This window comes from Benincasa hispida, chromosome 1 (assembly GCF_027475165.1).
Source record: "Benincasa hispida cultivar pf3 chromosome 1, pf3_genome.v1.1, whole genome shotgun sequence".
NCBI classification, from domain to species: Eukaryota; Viridiplantae; Streptophyta; class Magnoliopsida; order Cucurbitales; family Cucurbitaceae; genus Benincasa; species Benincasa hispida.
This window is the reverse complement of record NC_143478.1, coordinates 14,482,195-14,492,844: the sequence shown is the minus strand read 5'-3', so window position 1 is coordinate 14,492,844 and position 10,650 is coordinate 14,482,195. Positions and strand designations below refer to the sequence as shown.

The window sequence follows — 10,650 nt, the reverse complement described above, 5'->3', positions numbered from 1 at the left end:
TTTTTACTTGGAGCTAGATTACTTTCACCTTCAAATCAAATCGATGACTTCATTAATTCCTTGTTCTAGATATTCATGTCCACAATTAAAACCTTTAAACCTTGCTAATACCTTTCAACGTCTTTCCTCTCTTTAACGAGGCCTTACTCTTTCCATTTCCATAGTTTCTAGCAACTATTGCTACTAAACATCCTTTCATAAAACGTTATTTCCTCCGCACTCTTCCAACGCGTGATAGTCTAGCTTAATCAAATTCTCATGCTAAAACTGTTTTCTATGACCAATAACTCAGGCAGAATATCCATTCAACCAACAAATACTAAGATCCATAGTTTCAAATAGTAATGAGATTGTTCATACCAACTCTAAAGGTTCGTAAACACACATTTCCTATCTTGGAAACCAAACCAAACATTTGTTCTTAATCTCAAAACAACAAAATATTTCTCAAATTCTTTCATCTTCCCTTATCTTCTCCAAGACCAATAAATCCAAGAGGCTCTTTTTCACTTTCCTAGTGAAATATATTCGTACCAAAACATGTGACTGTTCGAATCCCCTTTCACAATCTACAATCCAACAACCTAAGCAAGCTACATTTTATGCCTACGGTAGTCCAAAGTTCCAAATGGTAATAAGAGATTCCTCCTTTACACTAAAACCAACACCTCATTTACACTAAAACTAATGCCTTGTATCCACCTATATCATGTTTTAAAATTCAAACCATACTTAACTATTTGGGAGTCTTGAATACATTAATTTCCATTTACCTTTCCAATTAAAAAAAAAAAACTTTCCTTAAATACTTTTATTTTTCTTCATATTTATCCTTGCTTAACCCAACAACTTGAAGCTTTTCACTTCCAGAGTGAAACATAATCCCTAAACCAAGACATATGACCCTTTATAACCTTTTCCATAAATCTAAAATTCTATTCCTAACATGGAACTTTAGTAGGGTATCCCCACAAGATAACATTGCTTTTAAACTTCAAAACGTTTATCCTTCCTCTTGGTATGGTTAATTAAACTTGAACCTTTTCATTGCAACAAACACATAGTTCAAACCCAAGCACCTTAAGAATTTTCAATCCAATAACTTGTTTTCTCCCATCTAAAGGCAACTATAATTTCAACCATCTTGGTATTCCTTGACCAATTCAACTTACCTAGATCTTGTAAAGAGTTCCTCATACTATTGCTTTATGCTCCATCTAGTAATTCTTCTTCCTTTTAGGCACGTTAAACAAAGAACCAAAATACCATACATTACTCACTCCACCAACTTAAATACCATGAAAGTGATCATGACCTATTAATCCTTTCAAAATTTTTCTTGGAACATTTTGACTTTAACATCTAGTAATCCTTAATAGAATTTATAGTCTCTTCTTCACCTCTTTCTTATCTTATAAAGAAACTTTAATCTCGTAACTAAGAACGTGTGGCTTGTGATAAAGTTTCTTGTAGCACCACTAGTTTTATTCTCGTAATGCAAAACTTAATATTATTCCCCAGTGAATTTCTAATTCACCTATCTTATTCTATAGCTTAACCAAATACTTCCATTTCTTTCTTTTATGTCATAAGTGCATAACACTTTATAGTTATATCAGGTTTCAATATCCCTGAACAAAAATATATGTCCACTTCTAACAGTCCTTCCATGAATTAAACTAACGCCAAATGACCTTATTATGATCCTTCTTTCTTTCTATAACACAAAAAACAAAATAGCCATCTCATACTAACTTCTTTTAGGTCGTTAAACTAGCAATAACAATCAGTCAATACATAAAGCTTAGACATGAAGGCTTTTAAACACATCTTCCATAAAACATTTAATGAAAGAACATACCTGGCGATGACGAAGGATCCGTGAATAGCCATAAGGGACACAAAACCAAGACTTACATCGTAAATTAGTCTACAGAACCTAAAACTTAGGCTCTGATATCAACTGTAACGATCCGACCTTTTGAGTACTCTGATAAGGGTCGTTACTCATAATTACACACTTACATTCAAAACATTTTGACCATTGAGGAAAATAAATTTTATTAAAATAATAAAGACAGTTTTCTAAAATAAATAACAAAGAAGTAAAACCTTTGTTCAGGCCCTTTAAAATAATGAAGAAAAAAAATAACTTAAACCAATAAAATTTTGACCAACATTGAGTTTCAAATCAAAACTTTCAAATAGATTAAAACGTAAACTGAGCGGAAGCGATTTACATGTCCCATATGGCACGATCACAGGTCCCTCTCGTCACCCGTCAGTCCGTTCCTATCATTACTTGAAAAACATAAATTAAGAAAGTTTGAGTATAAAATACTCAGTAAGTGATCCCATTACCGGGATCAAGCTATGCATCCACGAGCAAAGAAAGATAGCCCATGGCTCATACAGCTACATCGGTTTTTTATGATGAAAGGAAAACCAAAAGACGTACTATCTTGCCTTGAAACGCATGTCTAGCGGCCCGTAGGCACACCGTCAAACATGATAATAACATGAACGTGAACCTGTCGACCCACGCATGTCTAGCGGCCCGTAGGCACACCGTCAAACTTGATAATAACATGAACGTGAACCCATCGACTCATGCATGTCTAGCGGCTCGTAGGCACACCGTGAAACATGATAATAACATGAACGTAAACCCTTCGGTTCACGCATGTCTAGCGGCCCGTAGGCTCGCCGTCAAAACATGAAACATGAAAATAAAAGAAACATGAACGTAAACCTGTCGGCTCACGCATGTCTAGCGGCCCGTAGGCACACCGTCAAACATGATAATAACATGAACGTAAATCTGTCGGTTCATGCATGTGTAGTGGCCCGTAGCCACCCTGTCAAACATAATAATAACATGCGTCAAAGAGAGACAACAAACCGCTCTACTGGTCTATTCATGCATCACAGATATAATATCAGTACTGATTAAAAATTTTAACATGCTCATAATACTTGTAACTGCTATGCAACTAGCAAAACATAATGACAAACAAAATCATGCTTCAAAGTTCACCAAGTAACTTTATAGGTCTAATCTAGGTCGCCTCGCACAAAGGCACCGGTAATAGTATCACTTACCTCAACTTGGTAAAAAATGCAAAATAAAATCTCCTTAGAACTTCTTGAGCACACTTGAATCAACCTAAAGTTGTGGCTTGATCCACGAAAAATTCCAAAACTTGATAGCCAATCTGATCAAGAATTAAATCCAAAATCAATAACTTAATTTTCCACTATTACTCTCAATCCAAAAGAACAACCAACCAACAACTTCCCCAAAACTTACCGATATTTACCAATTTTCTGCAAAACAAAATATGGTCTCTAGGTTGATGATTAATACCTCAAAACTTCCAAATCTTGAATCTAAGTTTCACACCAAAGAGAGGTTACTAATTTAACCCAAAATTAGATGAGTGAATTTCACCTCCCAAATTATAAGGAAAATAAGTCTTACCCAAGGTTTTTCTTAAGATTCTGGCAAAGAACGGGTAATGGTTGCTGATGGCGCGTCGGCTCGTGGCTACCATAGATAGGCAGCGGGTGTTTCTGTCAGACGACATAAATAATTTAGGATTGCGACTAGTAGTGAGGGTCTTGCATGAGGAGAGTTTGCGAGAGTGAGAGAGAAGGGGAATTTCTAGTTTTACAGATTTTATTCAGCAGCAATTACAAACAAACCATAGCTTCAAACAACGATCCAACCGTTCAAAATGAAATTCCGTATGTCTCGAACAGACTGACCAAAGTTGAGCACAATCCAACTGTTCAAACTCCAGAGATTGACAATTTTGTTGAAGCTGTCACTGAAAAACCGAATTGCTTTCTCCCCAAATTTTGACATCTTTTCACTCTCATCTAATTTCGAAAAAAAATCTCATTTCTTTTATTTTTTTTTCAAATTTTGAAAAGATAAATAAAATATTTTATCATAATATATCCAAAATCTCCAAAGATTCTATTAAATTTATAAATCAATTAACTTTTCAAATTATCTTAATTTAGACTTCAAAAACCAAAATTAAAAGGCATAAAATCCATCAATTTGATACAAATTAAATCCTTCTAAATATTTAAATCAGTTAAACCACATGAAATTAATTATCTCTTTAGTTTTTTTTATTAGTTGACCCAAAAATCCAAAATCAAAGGGAAACAAAATTCAATATTTTCAAGATAATCAATTCGAATATCTAATGAATTAAATTCAATTAATCAATAAAAGTTTTTCAATTATTTCAATTTAATCTCAATTTTCCAAATGAAAGGGAAATTTAAACTAGATGATTTTAGATAATTAATTTAAATTTTCCTAAAATTCAGGATGTTACAATATAATAATATTTTTTTAAAAAAATCATTTTTTACCTTGTGTCCAAAACTAGTTATTAAACACAAACATAAAATAATATTAAAAAAAATTTTCTAAAATTTTCTTTTTAAAACTAATCTAAAAATCAAAAGCTCACCATGTGTCGCTCCTTCATTGTCATCAATTGGAGATCTCTCTATTAAGCATGTTGGCCATATCTTCTTTGTTTAAATTTCGATTTGAGTGATTCAAATTGCAATGGGATCATTGTTCTAAGTTTTGAGCAACAGATACTTTAAAATGCTCAAATCGTTAATAAATTAATTTAGGTTTGCTATTGTCGCAATGTGATCGCGACACAGAGCCGCTGACATCATTTTTCATGGATCTCTTTACATAAGGAGTTTTGGAGTCACCACCAACCATATTAAAGGCGTGGTTGGTCACCTAATTTTAAAACAAATATTGGTTTACATAAATCGGGAGTCATTTGTGTGTGTAGAGAAGGTGTTAGAACCCTAAAATACTCGTAAAAACCGTTACCAAATTTATCTTTTATTATTCAATTAAAAAAAATAAGGTCCACAAAACGTTATTTTACTTTGTTTTTATTTGTGTTTATTAACTCACATCTTAGAAATAAAACATGAGCTAATAATTATGAGTGGCATCAAAGCCATTAAATAAATTGAAAATTTATTTAGGATTTCTAAAATAATTTCTTGCACCCAAGAACATTGTAGCATCAAACTTGGATGTTTCTAATCTCCGTTGTTGGTGTTTAATGAGAAATTTCATATATTTAAGGAATTAATAAATTTCAAAAAAAGAACACTAAATCTCATTTTCAATAAAAATTTGTTATTGATGGTTGAAATTCAAATGGTTAATTTTGTGAATAAAATTTTAAATTAGTAAGAATTTCAATGTATTTATGGAATTTTAACCATAGAACCCATAAAGGAACACTGTTTTCTCAATTTTATTGTTTTTTTAAAATATTCTATTTGAAGAATTTTTATGTATTTATGAATTAGAATAATTCACAAAAACAACACTAGCTTTCAATTTTAATTTTGGTTAGATATTTCATGTATTTATGAAATTTTAGCAAAAACCCATAAAGAAAACACTACTCCACCTTAAACCCAAATATTAACTTCAATTTTAATTTTAACATAAAGAAAGTAGTCAATCATTTAATTAAAATTTTTTAAAAAAATTGAATTACGAGATTAGAGTAGATTTAAGATTTATATAAATATATACAAAATTAAAAAGATTTAACCATTTATTCACAATAACTATGACATGTATACTCGATATCCCAATCAAATATAATATAAAATTCATACAAATAATATTAATAAATAAACAAAGCACGGTAAATATAGAGGGATGCGTTCACTTTACATAAATACATAATTAATTTCTCATGTCCAATATCAATTCATTCGAAACGAGATAAAAAATAAATAAATAAAAGATCAGAATGCAAACGTGAGATGTAGAACGCAACAAATTGCACCTTGTCAACGTTTACTTGGTCAAAAATTGTATAAGAGAAGATTTTTGTTTTAAAATCAAAATGGGAGATAGATAAGATCATTTTATGAAGATTCATTCTCATATAAAATTGAAGAAAAAAGAGGAAAAAAAACTTTTTAAATAAAGGATATCATCTTCCTTTCCCAATACAGAACATAAAAAAAGGGAAAAAAAAAAACTCTCAAATTCCATTAAAAAAAAAAAACCTTCTCTTTCCCCAAAAATAATGTAAAATTAAAAAGGAAAAATAGACCTTCTCACATCTTTTCCCCAAAATAATGTAAAATTAAAGAGGAAAGATAGAGAAGAAGATATTTGATCCTATGTCAACAAGAGTTACCGTTCATATTATCAACCTCGTGGCTTGAAGTTCAATTCTTCCACTCCACATTTTAATTACAATATCTTTATAAGAAAAAAAAATATTTGATCCTATCTAGACAAAGAGCGAAAAAGAGGCCTTAATTCCTTTCTCTGATAATATTGGTTATCCCGCCCTTATATTCCATAGAGAGCTTCATTTTAGAGGGAAAAAGGTTAGTTATTGTGTGAGTGTGGGAGAGAAATAAGAGACAGTTATGGGTGAAAAAAGAGTGTAAAGTATGGAAAAACGTGGGAGGGGAGGAAGGTGAAGGAGACGTGAAAGTGTGAAGAGAATAGGAGTGAAAGAAAAATGGGAAGGTTGAGAAAAAATAGGGAAGAGGGGAAATAATATGTGAGATATGAGTGAGTGGGGAGAGAGAATTAGAAAAATTATGATATCTTTGGTAAAATCAATCTTTGATAATTAAAAACTAATTTCAAATCAGATTCAATCTTTTTTTTTTCTTTTCATATTATGAAGTTTAATAATAATAGATCATGAAAAAAAGTGGAAGACTAATTTAAAAAAAATATATATGAAAATAAAAAATAAGCCGAACAAAATACAATATAAGAAATTTACCTCCTTTGTACATCCTGAAAATATTTAAAGGTGGACAAAGGAGAAGATGAAGTATTTGAGCTATACATATATATATTAATCTTCAAGGAAACGAAATTATCATTTGAGGAAGGACGACAACCTCAACTCTAGGGCTGGGTTAGAAAAGTCTTTGGACATGATTGATAAAATATTCGACCTCAATTCCAGGACCGAATTTGATTTAACTATAATTTGAGAAGACATCAACCTTAGCTCTAGGGCTAGGTTCGATAAACAATGGACCTAATAGACACAGGCTTCGATCTTAACTCTAGGACTAAGTTTGATTTAACCAAATTTGAAAAAACATCAACCTTAACTTTAGGGCTAGGTTCGATAAACAAATGGACTTGATAGATACAGGCTTCAACCTCAGCTCTAGGATAGAGTTTGATTAACCTAAACTTTGAAAAGACATCGACCTTAGCTTTAGGGCTAAATTCGATAGATAATGAACCTAATAGATACAATATTTGACCTCTACTCCAGATACTGGATTCGATTTAACCAAAATTTGAGAAGACATTGACCTTAGCTCTAGGGCAAGTTTAATAGATATTGGACTTGATAGACATGCTTCAACCTTAACTCTAAGACTAGGTTTGATTTAACCAAAATTTGAAAAAACATTGATCTTAACTCTAGGACTAGGTTCGATAAACAATGGACCTGATAGACAGACTTTGACCTCACTTCTAGGTTTGAGTTTGATTTAGTTTGAGAGAACTTTTGTAACACCCCGAATTTTCACTTTTTATATAATTTCAGTAAATTTTGTTATTGGAGAGCATTTTTGTAATTTTGGATTTGAAGTATAAGTGTGAGAATTTAAGTGTTGAAATTATTCAATTTTGAAATTCAATTTGAAAATTAATGACAAGAATTAATTTTCTTTTAAAAAAGGAAAAAAATAAATAGTATAAAGTGGATTAAGAAAATGATTTAAGTGTAATTATATTATTTCTTTTTTTAATTATTATTATTATTATTATCATTATCATTTTTTAAATAAAAAGAAAACCCACCCCATCTCCCTCACGCACGGCTCCCCCTCTTCCCAAAAAGTTTTCTTCCTATCTTCACGTATCGCCTCCCCTCACTGCCATTCCGAACGACCGCCGCACCGCCTCCCTTCACTGCCAGATCCGCCGTCGTGCCGCTCGCCCAGCAGAAGCCGTCTGAGTTGCCGCCAATCCAGCCCTCTGACCACCGCGCGCCGCGCCGTCTTCCAGCCGTCAGATCTATGGTGCAGCAGTAGACTCGACGCCTAGCCACCCAGCCACGCAGGCTTCTTTCGGCCACTACTCGTCGCACTGCCGCCAGAGACCACGTGCCGCCAGACCCCTCTCTTTCGTTCGCCACCGTTTTGTCGATTTTGAGTGTTGAGACTGGTTGGGTAAGTTTTTTTCAAACTTTGGAGATTCATTGTTAACTAAGATTTTGGTATGGTTTGGTTAATCCATAATGTTGGGATTCTAGAATCAAGATTTGGGAGGATTTTGAGATGGCCCACTAAGTTTGAAGTTTAAGACCAATTTTGGCGGAAAACTCGGCTTTGCTTGGCAAGGAGGTGATAAGTTTGGTTGAACTAATTTGGATTTATAATCTTATAAATCGCTTTTGTGCCAGGCGATACACTGTAGATTTAACACTGAGGATCCTGCAACAGTTTTTCTTTGAATAATTTTGATTGTTTTGAGGTTGGATGGACTACTTCTAAAGGATATATGAGCATGTGGTAATATAACGGAATATGATTACGTATGAGCTTGATTTGGAATTTTTGAGTTATGTTAAATGATGATTGAGCATGACCTTAAATGATGAGTTAAGCAGCACTCCTATTGGACTGCAAGCTAGATGAGCATTAGACATTTGCTGATTTATATATAGTTATGCGATTTATTATGAGAATGTGTAGACTGTATGATATATTACGAAATCTCGAATACTGTATTGTTTACATGAATTAGTGCATGAAAGTGATGTGCTACAGTTGATCCATCTAAAACTAGAATTAATATGTATGTTGAGGTTAATTAACATAGGGTTGGCAATGAGGAGATTTTAGAGAATTCATGATTAGGTGAATGTTATATGTAATATGAAGTTAGATGCAATCTCCTTTCCTTTCCAGACTATGTAACTTCATGAAAGTAATGCACGTCCAAGGGCGCTAGTACATGAAAGAGATGTACTAGGGTTGGTGTGTATGAAAGTGATACATATCTAGAGGTACTGGGGTGTACGAAAGAGGTACATAATCAGTGTGTTATGTGTATACGAAAGAGGTGTATACATAACTAGATGTACGAAAAGAGGTACATACTCAGTGGGTTATGTGTATACGAAAGAGGTGTATACATAACTAGATGCACGAAGAGGTGCATACTCAGTAGATTATGTGTATACGAAACAGGTGTATACATAACTAGATATACGAAAGAAGTACATACTTAGTAGGTTAGGTGTATACGAAAAAGGTGTATACTTAATCAGGTGTACGAAAGAGTACACCTTCAGTGGGGTTATGTGTATACTAAACCATGTGTACGAAAGAGGTACACATTAAGTGGGTTTGAAGATATGCATAACCATGTGTATGTAAGAGATTGTGTTTTCTTCGGGATTCACCAGAGGTTGTGGATCCTACAGGACTTACTAGAGGTAGTGGGCATACTCAACTACAGTGGGATAGAAATAAGTCTTTCATATATATGTGTGTCCCATGGGGACTAGAGTAGTTTATATGTTCACTAGAGGTAGGTATCTAGAGGACACAGATGCTTAGTCTGACCCAGTAGTGGGGTTACTTACTGAGTATTTTATCCTCACCCCTTTCTTTTCATGTTTAGTTTCAGGTAAAAGTAGGGATACGCCGGCGAATGACAAGTAGAATTCGTGATCGAGCCACTGGGACCAGTTTTATGCTTCCGCTCATGAGATTTAAACTTCTTTTCATGTTTTTCTAGCTTTTAGTGTTGATGTTTAAAACTTACTATTTAGAATCCCTTCCAGATTTATTTATTATCATTTATGATTTATGGATACCCTACTGTTGTTTTTAATATTTGAAATTAAATGCATAAGTCTTTTAAATTTACCTCCTAGGGAGTCGGGTTGTTACAACTTTGACCTTAGCTCACCTCAGTTACAGGACTAGGCTTAATTGAGTGACAACTTGAGGCAAACAAACACTATTGTAAAAATAAAAGTTCCAATAACAAAGGATAATAAGCACTACATGACATAATTAAGGTGTGTGTTGAAGACTAGGAGTAAACGATCATTGTTACAAGAAAAGTGACAAACTGGGGCAAAGGATAAACAAATTAAGCACCATTACAACTAGTCAAAAGCCAAGGAAAGACAAATATCATGCGGCATAACTAAGGTATGTGTTAAGGGACATAGATAAACAATTGCTTCTTCATTAAAAGTAATGATTTGGAGGGCAAAGGTAAAATCTAGCCAAGTTTTGAAACTGTCCATGTTTTGCAAGAGTTTCAACCTCAATCTTGGAATGTTGAATTTGATGGACCTAGGCTTGACATATGCTTCAACTGAAATCAATTGACCTTATTATGAGATTTCTACCTCGACTTGGATAAGGTTTGGTTTTAAGGATCTAGGTTTAGCATAGGTTTCAATCATAATAGTGGATTATGTTGAATTTAACCAAAATAGAAAAGATCTTGTCAGGCAAAAATTCAACCTAAATCTTGGACAAGGTTTGATTCATACCTTGACTTGTGCAAGCTTCAACCATAATCATGAATTAGGTTGAACTTAATCAAAA

The 10,650-nt window shown here is 33.1% G+C and overlaps 1 long non-coding RNA gene across 1 annotated transcript; it reads left to right on the top strand.

Moving 5' to 3' along the window:
- Window positions 1-7,847: 7,847 nt before the first annotated feature.
- LOC150038260 (uncharacterized) lies at window positions 7,848-9,901 on the top strand. Its single transcript, XR_016524640.1, has 2 exons — window positions 7,848-8,247; window positions 9,713-9,901. It is a non-coding gene; the product is annotated as an uncharacterized LOC150038260 (long non-coding RNA).
- Window positions 9,902-10,650: the final 749 nt, after the last annotated feature.